Source organism: Maniola jurtina, chromosome 6 (genome assembly GCF_905333055.1).
Source record: "Maniola jurtina chromosome 6, ilManJurt1.1, whole genome shotgun sequence".
Taxonomy (NCBI): domain Eukaryota; kingdom Metazoa; phylum Arthropoda; class Insecta; order Lepidoptera; family Nymphalidae; genus Maniola; species Maniola jurtina.
This window is the reverse complement of record NC_060034.1, coordinates 2,755,006-2,773,389: the sequence shown is the minus strand read 5'-3', so window position 1 is coordinate 2,773,389 and position 18,384 is coordinate 2,755,006.

The window sequence follows — 18,384 nt, the reverse complement described above, 5'->3', positions numbered from 1 at the left end:
AGTATAATATATACTAAGAATAAGAATAAAATTAAAAACTTAGATATTGTGCGTTGTTATCGTTTCTCTTACAAATCGTTAGTTGGAAGAAATATCAGTAAATGTGCTCTTCAGGCAAGCCATACAAATCTGTAAAGATAAGAGAGCATTGTGCAAAATCATATCGACATTTCAGGCTCATTAAGCTGACGCAGCAAAGCTCTGACAATAGACGCCGACAAAACATTTATTATCAACCCGCATATACACGACCCATTACCGATGTAAATGTTATGATATGATGGTAAAATACTTAATTATTATGATTGGTACTTAGTTCTCTACAGACAGCTATCTAAAAGGTATAGTTACTTTATAAAACTGAAACTGGACGATTTCTGTCCTTGAAATATATATTTAAAAATTTTAATTAGAGACAGATTTCTTGTCGCAGAACCCAAAACGGTTATTATATTAATTTTGTCTGTCTGTTCACATATCACGCTGAAACTACTGAAGAGATAGAATATGATTAGGATTTCTTTGGTGAAGTCAACCAAAAAATAAAAAGCATATCACACAGATTTCCACTTGCATAGAAAGAATCATGCATTAAATGTAGTTTTATAAAATTTTGATATGAACGTTTGAAGCTAATTTAAGTAGGTACCTATTATACACTTACCTAGTTCTGTTAAAATATAATTTAAATATTGCGATAGTATTTCCAAACGAAAGCACTCCAAAATTGCTCGAGGTTCCGTACGTTAACCTTAATATTTTACATGACAATTCGCATTTAACTTTGGACAAAGTAAAATAAGCAATTTTGTTTTAGCCCTAGAATGAAAAGACTAAGTTAAATTAACTTATAAGGAACTTTTGTACGAATCTTATTCCTGAGCGGGAATCCACAATGGGATTACAGGGCAACGTTACATCAATCAACGTTGGAGGAAAAGCAAAAATTAAATTCCATTAAGAAATCTCGCGGACCTTTTACACTGACGTGGTGACGGTTTTTAAATGGCTCCAGCTTAAATTCTCAGAATAAAATGCGGATATCTTGGCTACAGAAAAATTGTGGACTTCACTAGTCACTACTGAAACAAATGTAAATTAATAATTTATAACACCCCCGACAAGTGAAGGTTACAGTAACTAGAAAAGAGCTGATAACTCACTAACGGCTGAACCGATTTTTTTAGGTTATAGCTAAGAACACTCTCTATCAAGCCACCTTTTAAACAAAAAAAAAACTAAATTAAAATCGGTTCATTAGTTTAGGAGCTACGATGCCACAGACAGATACACAGATTGCACACGTCAAACTTATAACGCCCCTCTTTTTGGGTCGGGGTTAATAACGTTAAAACTGGTCAAGTGTGAGTCAAACTCTCACATGAGGGGTTCTGTATCATCGTACAAGAAATAACACTATTTAAGTTTTTGAATTTGCACGCCATTTATGAAGTTTTTATTATTTGTTGTTATAGCAGCAATAAAAAACACATTCTGTGAAAATTTCAATTCTCTACCTATTAATTTGTGCTCGTTAATGAGTAAGACAGAAGATATTAAACGCATGAGAGTAGAAGAGATAGAGCTCCACAAATAATATGACCCATGTGTTGAAAAGTCAAATACCTATTCTATTTTTTTTAATAAAAATAGCGAGCAAACTAGCACGTGAGTCACCTGATGTTAAGTGATTACCGCCGCCCAGGAACCTTTTCAGTACCAGAGGAACCGCCAACGCGTTACCGGCCTTTCAGGAATTTGTTGGTCCGCCCCTTGAATAACCCCATGAATTTTAATTATAAAACAGTGTCACATGACTGCGCTGAAGAAAAGAAAAATTGAATTCCATTGAGAAACGTCATAAACGGTTTATACTGTTAGTGTCACGACACACCTGCGTTAAACTGTACTGACGTAGTGGACTGGTGATGAATTGATCATGATGATGAGCTTATGTATCTAATAAAACATTGCAAGCTCATTCATCTGAAATTTCGGTGATATAATTCACGCAGGTGTGTCACGACCCTAATGTTTGGTCAGATTTAGAAATGCCTTCCTTTCAGGAGCAATGAGGTAGGTTACTTTTTAAATCTGTAATGGAAAGCAAAGTATTTGTGTCACCAGTTTTTATCATAATGGTGGATTAAAACGAGGTCAACATTTTGACAGATCCTTTCTACTTCAGCAGCTACATCCTGGCAGTAAAATAAATAAATCCGTCTCATAATGCAATGATTATATTTTTCTGTTTGATAAGTTATATGCCTCAGGGACCAGGATGGTGTCATATCATCATATTGTATAGCGATCTTCGGCAATGGAGGACAGAACTTTTTAACTCTAGGTTTAATCAATTGTAAACTTTTCAATAGTTTTATAAACAGTGTATGGTTCAATTTTTTGTAGCGTAGTTATAATTTAGTTTATATTGATTACGAGATATATTTTATATATACTTTTTCTACTTTTTTTATCTCATGGTGGTCATTTTGAAATTTCTATTATTTCTTGTAATAGTGGCAATAGAAATACATACTTTGTGAAAATTTCTACTCTACCTTTTACGGTTCATGAGATACAGCTCGCTGACAGACAGACGGGCCGATAGAGGATGCTTAGTAATAGGATCCGTTGGCACACTTTGGGTACGGCATCCTAAATCACACAAAATAATAATGTAAACGGTACATTATTCCACAAAGGTATTACTTATTTGATTAAAGGTAAAGGTGATGTTCCCCAAAACATATACGCGGGGCCTAATGTGATTGAAATTTCTTATGTCACTCAACGTGACACCACGCCAAAGAGGAAGTAACGGGAAGGGCCAATTATTTTGCGATCTCGGAACATTTTTTTTTGACACGCCTGGATTATGAAGGGCCTGACGTAAATTTCTGGATGTGACAACTTTGTTTTGATTACGGCATCTTTAAAAGGTCACTTGTTAACCCCCGACCCAAAAAGAGGGGTGTTATAAGTTCGACGTATGTATCTGTGTATCTGTCTGTGGCGTCGTAGCTCCTAAACTAATGAACCGATTTTAATTTAGTTTTTTTTTTTTGTTTGAAAGGTGGCTTGATCGAGAGTGTTCTTAGCTATAATCCAAGAAAATCGGTTCAGCCGTTTAAAGGTTATCAGCTCTTTTCTAGTTACTGTAACCTTCACTTGTCGGGGGTATTATAAATTTATAATTTAAACTTGTGTCATATTTTCTTTGCAATAGTATTAGAAATCACGTCATGCATTAGATGCCAGACACTAAAGAGTCATGGATACTTGGTCCATATATCCAATACATGGACCACTTGCTAGTCACCCTTAAAATTTAAAAGTTTATGTTTTTGATTTTTGAAATAAAAAGTAATAACAAACAGACACACTTTCACAGTTATTATATGGATAGTGATACATTGCTAATAAATAATTATTCAAATACAATATCGATAAGCTGTTTAGAAATCAAACCGAATAATTCGTGTGCTTAAAACTAATAATTCGGTATCTATTGACGGTATTCATATGAGCGAAATGTTGACAGCAAATAATAATTGTACTATCAATATCGTCAATCAGCTCGCAACAGCTGAGTGTAGTTTAATTATCTAGTATAAAACGGAAATTATCGCATCCGTTCACAATGTGGTTGAAGTTCTACGAAACGTTGAATTTTCTCCATTCGTGTGTTTTCCCGATATTAACAACACTTACTTGTACTTAGTTTGAGTTAACGTGTCAACTACATAAACAAGTGTAAATTAAAAATTTATAACACCCCCGACGATCCAAAGTATTTGAGTTTTCCAAAACATCATTTTTAAATAAATAATTATGTATTTAGGCAACGTCCATCTTGACAGCTTGACATTTGTCTATTGACATAATATTATGAACCTAACGGTTATCTAACCTTCTTTTCTACAAGAAAACTAGAAAAGAGCTGATAACTCTTAAACGGCTGAACCAATTTTTTTAGATTATAGCGAAGAACACTCTCGATCAAGCCACCTTTCAAACAAAAAAAACTAAATTAAAATCGGTTCATTCGTTTAGGCGCTATGATGCCACAGACAGATACACAGATACACAGATACACAGATACACAGATACACAGATACACAGATACACAGACACACAGATACACAGATACACACGTCAAACTTATAACACCCCTCTTTTTGGGTCGGGGGTTAAAAACAAGTATTTTCAACCGGTCAGGCCAATAAAGAAAATAAAACCTCTGAAAATCAAACAGCTAAAAGCTCTGTCCACGTGGACGAAGCCACGGGCATCATCTTATCCATATACTATCCCGGGAAAGGACACACGCTACTTTTCATCCCGAAAAATCCGACAGTTCCCACAGGATTCTTAAAGGCCCATCCGCTTAACTTATTTATATATTTGGTACGGAGCTTGCGTCCCAGAAATTGACATAGGCAACTTTTTATCCCGCCGAAAAATCAAAGAGTTCGTACGGGATTTTCAAAAAATTAAATCCCCGGACGAAGTCGCGGGCATCATCCAGTAAGAAAATATACTTAAAATAATAATAGGTACCTACTTAATTATTATAATTTTACAATCAATCCTGAAAAATGAATATGTAATAAAAAATGTACATGGAAAATTCTGTACGTACCACTTAAAGTCCAATCCAAAGTACTTATCACAAAAAAGCACAGTACATATTATAAGGCACTCAACACACTGTCCACACGCCGGCACAACGAGATAACGCGCACGTTATGGTAAAAGTGAGAGCTTAATACGCCCTGCTTGTAGCAATTATGGTTAATTGTATTGACCTAAGCTAACCCGCCGGTCTAATCCGGTCGTATGATGCATGCCTTATTGGTTATTATGGATGTTAATTTGTTGATTACGTGCTGGTTAATACGTGAATAGTTGCTTTTGCTAATACGGTTTGTTGAAAGTGAATTCGTTTTCTTTGATGTAGTATACCAGTTTCTACTTATAGAAACAACTTTCCATATCAGTGCAAAATTCCACTATCAATCCATACTAATATTATGAATGCGAAAGTGTCTGTCTGACAACAGGCTGTAGAGCGCATTTTAACTTTGCTTAGACCGGCTTAGACTTAAATTTCAGTTAAAACGAGACAAAATACCAGCGGTATAACGCTGACTCGTTTTAACAATATCATAAGTCTAAGCAAAGTCAAAGTGCGATCTATATCAGGCTAAATATTTCATTAATGGGTAGAGAGTTGAAATTTTCACAGATAATATTTTTATTGTCGCTATAACAACAAATAGGTAATACTCGTAAAACACCAAGATGGCGAATTTGAAAATGGCCGCCATGCATTATAAAAAAAAAAGTAAATAGTATTATGTCTTGTCAGACGGATGGACAGCGAAGACTTTGTAATAGGGGACCCCTCTTGGCACCTTTCAGGTACGGGAGGCTAACAACCATTTCAGTATTACTCGCTTTTTATTTTGTATACAAATAGTGGTCAACTATTACGCATCATATCATTCAGTTTCACGTCCCGAATAACAATTTTGAGGTTTCACGTTAATTACCTAGCATTGTAAAATTCGGAAATATTTTAGTTTGTCATTCATTAGTTACCTCTATTTTTGCTGGCAAATAAAAAACTAAAAACTTTGGTTAGTTGTTAAAAATAAAATAAAATTTTCAGCGCAGGAAAATTCCAGTCAATTAAACAAGGTTTAACCAATCAAAACTAACACGATAATAAAACCAGTCAAGTGCAAGTTGGGCTCAAACACGAAGGGTTCCGTACCTTCGTAAAAGATAAACGTACAGCCTAACCCTTTTACGTAGAACACTCAAGTGTGATTTAGTAAATATTGTTTTCGAGAACACATTTTATTTTATTTTTGTTATTAACCCCCGACCCAAAAGAGGGGTGTTATAAGTTTGACATGTGTATCTGTGTATCTGTGTATCTGTCTGTGGCATCGTAGCGCCTAAACGAATGAACCGATTTTAATTTAGTTTTTTTTGTTTGAAAGGTGGCTTGATCGAGAGTGTTCTTAGCTATAATCTAAAAAAATTGGTTCAGCCGTTTAAGAGTTATCAGCTCTTTTCTAGTTTTCTTGTAGAAAAGAAGGTTAGATAACCGTTAGGTTCATAATATTATGTCAATAGACAAATGTCAAGCTGTCAAGATGGACGTTGCCTAAATACATGATTATTTATTTGAAAATGATGTTTTGGAAAACTCAAATACTTTGGATCGTCGGGGGTGTTATAAATTTTTAATTTACACTTGTGTAACCACAAATTCGCGGTTTGGATTTTTCCTTTACTTGTACTGTCAAACTTCGTGATTCTAGGTCAACCGGAAGTATCTTATAGGTTTTTTTTGACGAACGCGACAGACGGACAGACGATTAGAATGGCAGACAGACAGATAGACAGATAGACAGGCAGACAGACACACAGCAAAATGGTCCTATAAGAGTTCTTTTTCCTTTTGAGGTACCCTAAAAATGATGTACTTTGTAAAAAAGTTGGATCTCAACAATCGCACAAAATGGCGGGGCACTTTGCATAAATGAATTTGAAATTCAGCATTACAGGATGCTTCGGAAAAGTTTTGTAAATTTAAAAAGAAAATAGATGGTTGCGAAAGTGCTTGTTGTGCAAGACTGAAGTGGAGTTCTATAACCTTTGACGGCTGTGGATTTTATTTGCAAATTGTAAAGGTCACAGGTTCAAACGATTGATCTTCTATTTTTGTACCCACTAGTATTTTGCATTGTTTATCCATACTTCCATACATACGAGTAATATTATAAACGCGATAAATCTGTCTGCCTGTCTGTTAGCTTTTCGCGTGGCCTAACAGTTTAACCAATTTTGATGACATTTGGTACAAAGTTAGCTTACACCCCAGGGACGGACATAGGCTGCTTTTATCCCGGAAAATCAAAGAGTTCCCACGGGATTCTTAAAGACCCATCCGTTAGCGATTTATATGAAATTTGCTACGGAAGTAGCTTGCGTCCTGGAAATTAACATAGGCAACTTTTTATCCCGGAAAGGCAAAGAATTCCCACGGGATTTAAAAAAAACCCATGCGAACAAAGTCGCGGGCATCATCTAGTTCTATATAAAAGGTCATAGGTCAAACGATTGATCTTCTATTTTAGTACTCGTATTTTGTACTGTTTACAATATCAATATTGCGAACCTAACCAGTAGGATAAAAGCGGCGATAGCCTAGTTAAGACGTCAGCCTCGTAGTCGGGGAGTCCGAGGTTCGATCCCAAGCACGCACCTAACTTTTCGGAGTTATGTGCGTTCTAACAGTGAAGGAAAACATAAGGAAACCTATATGCCTGAGAAATCTCCATTCTGTTCTCAAAAGGTGCGTGAAGTCTGCTAATCCGCACTTGGCCAGTGTGGTAGACTATGGCCAAACTGTTCTCATTCTGAGAGGAGAGCTGTGCTCAGTAGTGAACCGTCGATGAGCTGATCATGATGATGATGACGCCGAATTGCTGTATGTTATTGGTCCGGATGGCAAACTTTACAAATCGATGACACTCCGAATGCATGTCTTCATATAGATCATCATGATCAATCCATCAGCGGCGCACTACTAAGGACGGATCCTCCTCTCAGAATGGTAAAGGTTTAGGCTACAGTCCGCCATGCTGGCCTAATGCAAATTTGCATACTTCACACGCCATTGAGAACACTATGGAGAACTCTGAGGCAATATAGCAAGTGATATATTTTAATTTCTTAAAACGCACTTATGTATCTCCGAAAAGTTAGCGGTGCGTGCCCGGCATCGAACCCTCGACCTCCCAAATGAAAGATCCTCATCTAAACCACTAAGCTCTCACCGCTCTTTTTAAAGATAGGTATAATGGAAACAGACTTTTATTTTACGAGAGTTAATTTTCATACAGTTCAGAACAATGGATTAACTTAGTTAACTCGGTCCGTTAGATAACTCGCAGGTGAAGCTACTCCGAGCTGAATCCCGAGATGTTGCAGTTAACAGTTAATTTGCATACACCACCGAGCGCAGATATGATTTCATTTAGCTGTGGTCTTAATGAATTCTTGTAATTAGGTTTGCTCTGGAACATTGTTCTACATATTATTTTATTCATAAAATAATTAATTCTTCTTATATTGTTCGTTATTGAAATTGTTATAATAAAACTCTCATAGCAGGTATGCTCGCGTAGAATACTGGCTACATTTTCACCCAAAATAGCCCAAAATAGGCTGACCCTTTACAAACCCAAACTCAAAGACATTTATTCAAAGTAGATTCTATTGTACACTTTTTGGTGGTCATAATTGTTAGATTTGTAAGATGATAATATAGTGGTGATAATTAATTACGTAAACTTAAAACTAAAGCTACGAGGTTTCCAAACACGTCCAGGTCTGAGAAGAGCCCTTATCAAACTCAGCCGTGTATTATATGCTGTATATAATGGATATAATAGTACTAGATTATTTATAACCTATTCTTAACCATCATGAATGTAGTTACAGTTTATCGTCGGCATATCAAATAAATAAAATAAAATAAAATATAGACCTTCGCGTTTATGGACATTCAGTTACTAAGACTAGGTATAGGTACTTGGATAAGCTAATTAATGTTGTTATTGTAACGCCATAACGTGAATTAACCTAGCTTCCAATACACGATTCAAATTAACGTAGGTAATTGCGTGTTCTAGGATTTTTTTTCATTTCCCATGGAAATAGCTAATCTAGATCTGATAAAACTTTGGCTTACACTTTTTGATATCGCGTACCTATAGACCGCGACAGGTCAGGATGGCAATTGGAGTATGAGCATAGAGATACATGTTTTACAAAGAACCTATATGTACGCACAAACAAGTTGCTAAGTCCATGTGATCCAGCAAACTGCACTTACCGCGGTTTGAGCTGTGTAGGTATGTTTAAAACTCAGTCAATTTCACCTTAAACACTTAAATAAAGATTATTATTAGTCTATTATCTATTTGATTACCAGTTAGTGTGTCCATTTCTATATTCATGTCTCCATCCAACTTTTAAGGGTTCCGTGAAAATAGGAATCCTTGTAGAATTTCTTTTTTAGGGTTCCGTAAAAAAAGGAATCCTTGTAGGATTACTTCGTTGTCTGTTTGTGTTGTTGTTGTTGTTACGTTTCTCGAGACCTATCAAGGGAATCCAAACCTATGGGGTACTTTTTGTTGACCTAGAATCATGAAGTTTCGCAGGTAGCAATTTTTTATGTTTTATAGCACGATAGAGGAAAAAATCCAAAACCGTGAATTTTGGATTGCACCACAAAAATAGTGTAGTTCGGAACCCTTCGTAATCGAGTCCTACTCGCACTCGACCAATCCTATTTACCTTTTCACAGCTTAATTATGAACACTCTTAATAAAAAGTAGCACAGAATCACAAGAAATGGAAAAGTTGTGGGAAGCAGTTGGTCCTTACAGAAATAGCAGAAACGCTGGGATATCGAATATTGGATCTGTTAAAGCGAACGATTCTATATATAGCATTGTAGACGTAGTCTCTAACTAAAAGCTGCAATTAGTATTCATCCTTTGTACCTAGGTAACTGTGCGAATCATTAACAGGAAGTTCAAATTAATTGTGAACAATGAATTATATAACTAGCATTGTTTCTTGGTAGATATATACATTTTATCTTCCTTCAAAGTACTGATAGCTCAGTGGTTAAGATTTCAGCCTACTATTCGGGGAGGTCTGGGGTTCCCAGGCATGCACTTCAATTTTTACATTAACTTTTACAAGTTATGTGCATTTTAAGCTATTAAATATCACTTGAGTATGAGATATTGGTACCCCAACGGTGCGCTTTCAGGTGCAAGGTCGCCATTCTAGCGCCTTAGGACCCTATCGTTTTTAGGGTTCCGTACCTCAAAAGGCAAAACGGAACGCTTTTAGCATTACTTTTTAGTTTGCCTGTCTGTCTGTCCGTTTGTCGTGTCTGTCAAGAAAACCTGTAGGCTACTTTCCGTTGATCTAAAATCATGAAATTTGGCAGGTAGGTAGCTCTTATAGCACAAATAAATGGAAAAATCTGAAAACCGTGAATTTGTCGTTACGTCACAAAAAAAATTAAAGTGTTTTCATCATCAAATAATTAGTATTTTAAGACAACTATGCCAAGTGGGGTTATCATATTATGAAAGAGCTTTACCTGTACACTGTAACAGATTTTTGATTATTTTAATATAAGTACTGTTAGATAGAGTTTGTGGATAGACTGTGCGTGGCCTAGCTCCCTCTGACGTTCTCCAAGAGTCTATGGTACTAGCGGACTCTACACTCGGTGACGCGTAGAATGGCGAGTAGTTGTTGTGCTCTATTTATGTAAATTAATAAAATAAGGAAACAGTCGGATAGAAGTATATTAAAGTACATACAAGTGTTTTACCTTTATTAGTACATAATAGTTTTTGATTTATCGTGCAAAATATATAATATCGGAAAAATATCGGAGCACTAAACCCTCGGTGCGCGAGTATGACTCCCACTTGGCCGGTTTTTTTGACACAAGTGCCCTGCCCATGGCCACTTCAGCTTCGCAACTCGTTGAGCTATATCGGTTACTGTGGTTCCCCCAGAATAGATTTTGTTGGAAAACCTTCCACTAAGTAGACAAGTAACATCCAGCAAATCACAGGGAGCCGCTGAATTCAGGCGGCGCAAGACTGTGGCTCGTGGAAGTCCGTAAAAGTGACCTATGTCCAGCATTGGACGTCTATCGGTTGTTAATGATGATGATGATGATGGTGATAAGACTGGTAGCTAGTACCTTCTACGATAGTTTCCAGTAAGTGCAATAAAGACATCAATTAGTCGGTACCGACGCGACTGTGTCGAGGTTACTGGAATTAACAACGCGGTTCCAGCAATTATGAACAATTTAGTGTAGATTGCTGATCAATAGAGTTGTTCTCTTGTACTTTGTGTTGTCTTAGTTATCTACACAGTGTAGGTACAACATTATTCTTATATATGACTTTTCAAACTCAAAAAAAAAAAAGATTCCGACGAATTGAGAACCTCCTCCTTTTTTGGAAGTCGGTTAAAAAGTATATTACTTGTGCTATTAAGACCTACCTACCTGCCAAATTTCATGATTCTAGGTTAACGGGAAAGGCTCTATTGATTTTTTTGATAGATACGACAGACGGACAGACGGACAAACAGACAGACAGGCGAAAGACAACAAAGTGATCCTATAAGGGTTCCGTTTTCCTTTGAGGTACGGAACCCTAAAAAAATATCATAGTTGTCAATTCGAAGTAGGTACGTTCATTCAAGTAGCTACTATAATAATGACTAGACCTCAGACTATGTAAGAGGCAAATAGGCTCCTGACCTTTTAATAAATGGTGCAGGTGATCATTTGACCGAGATGTGTCAGCGCGCGGTTAAGAGCATTTGACTCGACAATTGGTGTTAAGTACTAAAGCAGGGGCTAATTGCATCAGAAGCGGCAGATAGGTGCTATCTTGAACTAACCACCGCCCACGGCTTCACCCAGCATACATTTTTATTCCCTATCCCGTGGAAATTTCGACAAACCCAGCCTTTCTCCAATAAGCATGCGTTTATAGTAGATTATGTAAATGATAAAAAAGCGTGGATTTGAACTTCGATTCGCTCCAGTAATGCGCAGGACTTCAATTGCTTTTATACATGGCATAATATTGTATATCAAATCTTTGAAAAGAGCAACCGCCGAGTTTCTTGCTGGTTCTTCTCGGTAGGAAAGGCATTCCGAACCAGTGGTAGATGCTTTTGACGATTCGAAAGAACTTGTAAAAGTCTAATTGAATAAAAACATTTTGAATTTGAATTTGAATTTGTTTCAATATCCATATCGGCTGCTTATGCTCCTCATGCTACTTGCTATCTTAAAAGCCGTTTCACCTTTCTTGCTGCTTACTGCTGATCGTCTGTTGCGGTCATGCTTAGACAGGTAGGCAATCAAAATTTTAATGAAAGTTTACGAATAATCATTCCTAGAGAAAATCATTGCTGTGCAATCATGGAATACTTTGTATTAGAAACTCTAAGAGCGATTACGCACTAATTCAATCCGAGCCCGTGATAACACGGATGTAAAAAAACTAGGATATTAGTTACTTACGCACTAATCTGGTCTCTTATCCAAATCCAACCTATTCAGTGGACATCTTTGACATAATTATGTACGTCATACATCCAATTTGAATCCGAGGCACAACCGAGATATCGTCACGGATGACGGAGAAATATTATTTTCACGGATTCGGATTGGATGCGTCATCGCTCTAAATCCTAGTTTATTTCTATGTCAAATGCTTTAATAAGCTCCATATTGGTTTTCACATTGAGTAGGTGTATCTGTGGACTACGTTATGTGAAATATAATATTATAAAGGCGAAAGTTTGTATGTGTGTGTGTGTGTGTGTATGTTTGTTACTCCTTCACGCAAAAACTACTGGACGGATTTGGCTGAAATTTGGAATGGAGATAGGTAATATCCTGGATTAGCACATAGGCTACTTTTTATCCCGGAAAATCAAAGAGTTCCCACGGGATTTCAAAAAACCTAAATCCACGCGGGCGAAGTCGCGGGCATCGGCTAGTGTGAAATAAGTATTTCGGCCAAAGGAATAGTTCTTTGTGGAATACGTAATTAACAATAGCAATTCGTGTAGCGAATGCCGACGCCCGCTAAGCGGAGGTGAGGCAGCCAGCTAATCGCTTAACTTGACTCATTAAAATTAACTTCCCGTGCGCCTCTCAGCTGCTTCGCATTCAAATAGTTTTAACGCGGTAAATGGTATTACGTTGTAGTCTTAATAGGTATTTTACCCCTTTAAGGTAACCACAGGCAACCATACAAACCACACAAGAGGTGTATTCTTCAGTAGAAAATGTACCAATGACTGTACTAATTTGGCTGCAAACACTGGCATTATATACGTATATTTTTTTTACGATACAAGTTAGCCCTTGAATGCAATCTCACCTGATGATAAGTGATGTTGCAGTCTGATGGACGCGGACTAACTTGGAAGGGGTATGCCAGTTTTTATTGAAGTCATACCGGTTATCGAATTCTAGTTTCTACTCGTATATGGCATCATACCGGTACGCTATATCGCTTGGCGGCACGGCTTTGCCGGTGAGTTGGTGGTCTAGCCACGGCCGAAGCCTCCCACGTGACGTTGTAATCTCATAAGGCATAAGGATGTTTTATACTTTCTCAATATCATGACTCTAGTATCGTAAGATTTAAAGAACATCTGGAAACGTGTTGTGTGACATCGATGGTTGTGTGTCAATATGGAACTTGTGATTCTGTCAAACCATCAATATTGCCTCAGTATGTATTGTAATATGCGTAAATTAGTGATGATAATATTTATTGACTGTGTATAAGCCGCTATACTCGTAGAAGGTCGTGAACTTCATCACAAAGAAACCAAAAATAGATCGCTTCTTGAGATTAAATTATGTTTCGCGGGAAATTTATTTTCGTTTGATTGAAGCCATAGCATAATAACCTTATGCGATCAAAGATTTTATATTAGGAGCTTTCTTATGAATATTTTTAGAATTTTGGAGCTATGTATTTTTTTTTACTTGGACTAAATTTTGTTTTACCTTGATTTAGAAAATGACATAAGTGCAGACAAAATAAAGTACCTATCTATGGATCTCATAAATGATCATCATCATCTCATCGCCGGCTCACTATGAGCACGGATATCCTCTCAGAATGAGAAGAGATTAGGCCGTAGTCCACGACACTGGCCAAGTGCAGGGCAGACTTCACTCATCTTTGAGAACATTATGGAGAATTATCAGGTATGCAGGTTTCCTTACGATGTTTTCCATCGACGAGGCCTTGGGCAAAATCTAGCGCAAAGTAGGTAGCTTGTAGATGGAATTTTGGAATTGGAAAATCGTCTCTATTTTGAGATTAATGGAAGGGTTCATAATTCTTACCAATGAGGAAAGGAGCACGCGTTTTGAAAAGCATCACACTTCACACTAATATTATAATGGCGGAAATTTGTATGTGTGTGTGTGTATGTTTGTTACTCCTTCACGCAAAAACTGCTAGACGGATTTGGCTGAAATTTGGAATGGAGATAGATAATATCCTGGATTAGCACATAGGCTACTTTCATCCCGGAAAATCAAAGAGTTCCCACGGGATTTCGAAAAACCTAAATCAACGCGGGCATCCGCTAGTATGCCCCTATTTATACTGTTAGCCTGGGAATCCAGTTGGCTCACGCCGGCAAGTAAGTAAAAAGTAAAAACAAATTTGTGCGAAATGGAACGTCCAGATTTTGGCACTCCGGCCATTAGCGCTTTTGAAATACGTTCGGGGCGTGCAACTCTAGTAAATTATGAAGTGGTTTGCAGAATAAAAGCAATTACACGGGCTAGACGCGGTTTTATTTGTGTGTTCCACCTTAAATGTGGAGCGTATTCAGTCGAAATTGAATAATTTTAGTGTTTAGCTAAGTATTCTAAATTAATTATTCAGTAAAAAAGATGTAAGAACCTAACGTTATACCTATACTTAGTGTGCGACAGATTGAGATGGCAACCGGAGTGGGTACGCCCCGCTAACCCGCTGCGGGTTAGCGCGGGTTACGTGCGGGTGTGCTGGGCGTACCCTGGCCTCATATCCCGATTGCCATCTCAAACTGTCGCGTACTGTACCTACTTATTCTCGATAGGTATATTTGATGATTATGATGCCGACGTAGTCCGCGTGGGTTTAGCTTTTAGGGTTCCGTACCCGAGGAGTGCCAAGCGGGACCCTATTACTAAGCCTCTGCTGTCCGTCCGTTCGTCGGTCAATAACGTCGGGCTGTATCTCATGAACCATAATAGAGAAAGATGAAATAATTTTCACAGAACGTCTACCTACTTTTTTCCATTAATCTCTAGAGAAGGTTTTCTTGGAATGTTTCAATAAATTAATTATGATTATGATTATGTTTACAGATTAATTTAGTACCTATTATTCAGTTAAAATGCAATAATTGTTATTCAATGATCCGACGAGGATTGTAGAATAAATAACTTGATAATACATAGATCCGTGGAGTAGGTCGACATAGACTTCTATCCGTAGAGCGTACCTAGGAACTAGGATTTAGCTCAGACCTAGTTCACTTCATTTAGGCACTGTTAAAACGAGACAACTACTAGGTAGTAATGAGATAACTGACATAAATATATCTCGTTTCTTAACTTAAATCTGAACTAAGTCAGAGTACGTTCTATTCTTAGATTTCAGCTTTACATTAACTACATTGGTCCGTGAAGTGGGCACTAAATATATTATTACTAGCTGATGCCCGCGACTTCGTTCACGTGGATGTAGGTTTTTAAAATTCCCGTGGGAACTCTTTGATTTTCCGGGATAAAAAGTAGCCCATGTGCTAATCCAGGGTATAATCTAACTCCATTCTAAATTTCAGCCCAACCCGTCCAGTAGTTTTTGCGTGAAGGAGTAACAAACATACACACACACATACAAACTTTCTCCTTTATAATATTAGTGTGATACATGACCATTGCACCTATGCGCTGCAGACGAATTTATGATTGTCGAACTTATATTGCACTACAAAATCATGACTGGCCTAAATGATAAACCAACTCTTATTGTAAGCCAGAGTTACAAGTGCGTCCACTATATTATGAATAACTTTGTATCTCTTTCTACCTTGAACTAATTCCACAAATTAAAAAGAGAGGCACAATTTCACAAAACTAAATGAGCACACGTAGATGTCACATTTTTAAGCGAAAACGCGACGCGAGCGATGTTTGTAGTACACATTATGCCACTGAATGTTCACACTGCCTTGAAATTAGTATGGAGATTCAAATCGTACTGTTGTATTATGGTGAATACAAAAGAGGAGCTGGTAGGTCTGATATAAACTGCATTATCCTTGTAACAATTCTTTACTCTCTGGTCTACTCTATAAATACGTTAATGATACATAATAATGTTATTATCGTAAATGCGAAAGTGTGTCTGTCTGCCTGTCGATCTGTTTACTTTTCATGACTCAACCGCTGAACCAATCTCGACAGAATTCGACATGAAATAGCATGCGTCCATCAGACGGACGTAGAATTCGTTTTATCCCGAAAAATAAAAACCGGCCAAGTGCGAGTCCCTACTATACCCCACTTGGTACCTATAGTTATCTTACTTTGAAAATTGAAACATATTTTAATTTTTTTAATAATGTAACCACAAATTCGCGGTTTTCAGATTAATTACTGTACTTGTGCAAGACCTAGGTACCTACCTACCAAATTTCATGATTCTAGGTCAACGGGAAGTACCCTGTAGGTTTCATGACAGACACGACGGACGGACGAACGGACAGACAGACAGGCAGACAACAAAGTGATCCTATAAGGGTTCCGTTTTTCCTTTTGAGGCATGGAACCCTAAAAAAATGCTTACCCTTCCACTTTTTGTCTAATTGTTACAATTTACAACACACAATGATCTTTAAAGTTGAAAGACAGTGTAAATTGTCTTTCAACTTGAATACAATGTATGCGTTTTCCCAAATTCACTTACTCTAAACTTTCGATATGCCTACCTAATGCGTGGCTTTATCACAATAACATATTAATGCAACTTTGTAGGTTAGAGTGACGTACTTTAATCTACAAAGTTACCTAACTGATGTTCATTACTTTATACATTAAAGAGCATCCTTAATGAAGATTCATATTAATGTACACACTACTAAGCTACCTTTGACGAGGAGATCAAAATTTGAGGTAGTGGAGAAAATCATTTTCACTTCCGTAGAGTAGCTTTTTTATACGTTTACCAAAAAATGGTGTATAATGCTTTCAGGGTTTAAATATTTAATACTAGAGGATGCCCGCTACTTCGTCCACGTGGGTTTAGATTTTTGTAGATCCCGTGGGAACTGTTTGATTTTCCTGGATAAAAAGTTGCCTATTTCGTTTACAGGGACGCAAGCTGCTTCGGTACCAAATTTCATGCAAATCGGTTAAGTGGATGGGTCTTTAGGAATCCCGCGGGAACTCTTTGATTTTCTGGGATAAAAAGTAGCCTATGTCCGTCCCCGGGATATAAGCTAACCCTACCCAATCCTACCCAATTTCGTCAGAATCGGTTACACTGTTGGGCCGTGAAAAGGTAGCAGACAGACAGACAGACACACTTTCGCATTTATAATATTAAGTATGGATTTAATAAGAACGAACATATTATTATAGCCCAATTAAACGAATTAAATAACTTAAAATAAATATTTAAAGAAAAATTCAGTCGCGGCGTGATTGAGGAACAAACCAACCAACAAACAAACACACTTTCGCATTTGTAATATAGATAGTGATGTCATGCAGATGTAATCCGAGGTGACCCGTCAAGTGACTCGATCAAAAAGGTTAACTTTGTCTTTTGTGTCCATATTTGCTAGACCCCGTTTGATAAAAAGTTAATATTTGGATACGTCATACAGTGATGAATCGCAGTCAATTACGAGCGTGTTGACTTTGTGAAGGTCCCACGTTATTTATAGGGTGTATCGACAATAACAAGTGTAAATTAAAAATTTTCAACACCCCCGACAAATCATTTTCAAATAAATAATTATGTATATCTAGGCAACGTCCATCTTGACAGCTTGACATTTGTCAATTGACACTTGAATATTATGAACCTAAGGGTTATCTAACCTTCTTTTCTACAAGAAAACTAGAAAATAGCTGATAACTTTTAAACGGCTGAACCAATTTTTTTGGATTATAGCTAAGAACACTCTCGATCAAGCCACCTTTCAAACAAAAAAAAGTAAATTAAAATCGGTTCATTCGTTTAGGCGCTACGATGCCACAGACAGATACACAGATACACAGATACACAGATACACAGATACACACGTCAAAATTATAACACCCCTCTTTTTGGGTCGGGGGTTAATAAAAAGAACCATGCGTGACTTCGATAAAAGCTATCAGCGTCCGATCCTCTTTTGTTAAAAATTTTGATGAGTTCCAGTTAATTAAATATTTTTTTCATTGAGCTCTTTTCAACCGTTATAAACTTACTTTTTTACCCGACTGCGGCAAAACCAAAAGGAATGGTTATGATTTATCTACAATATATATCCGTTTACACATATTATAAGTGTAAATTAAAAATTTTCAACACCCCTTAGAGGGCTATACTTATCTCGTGAATCGTAATAGGTAGAGAGTTGATATTTTCACAGAATATGTATTTCTATTGCCGCTATAACTATAAATAATACTGAATAGTAAACCACTAAAAGTGGCAA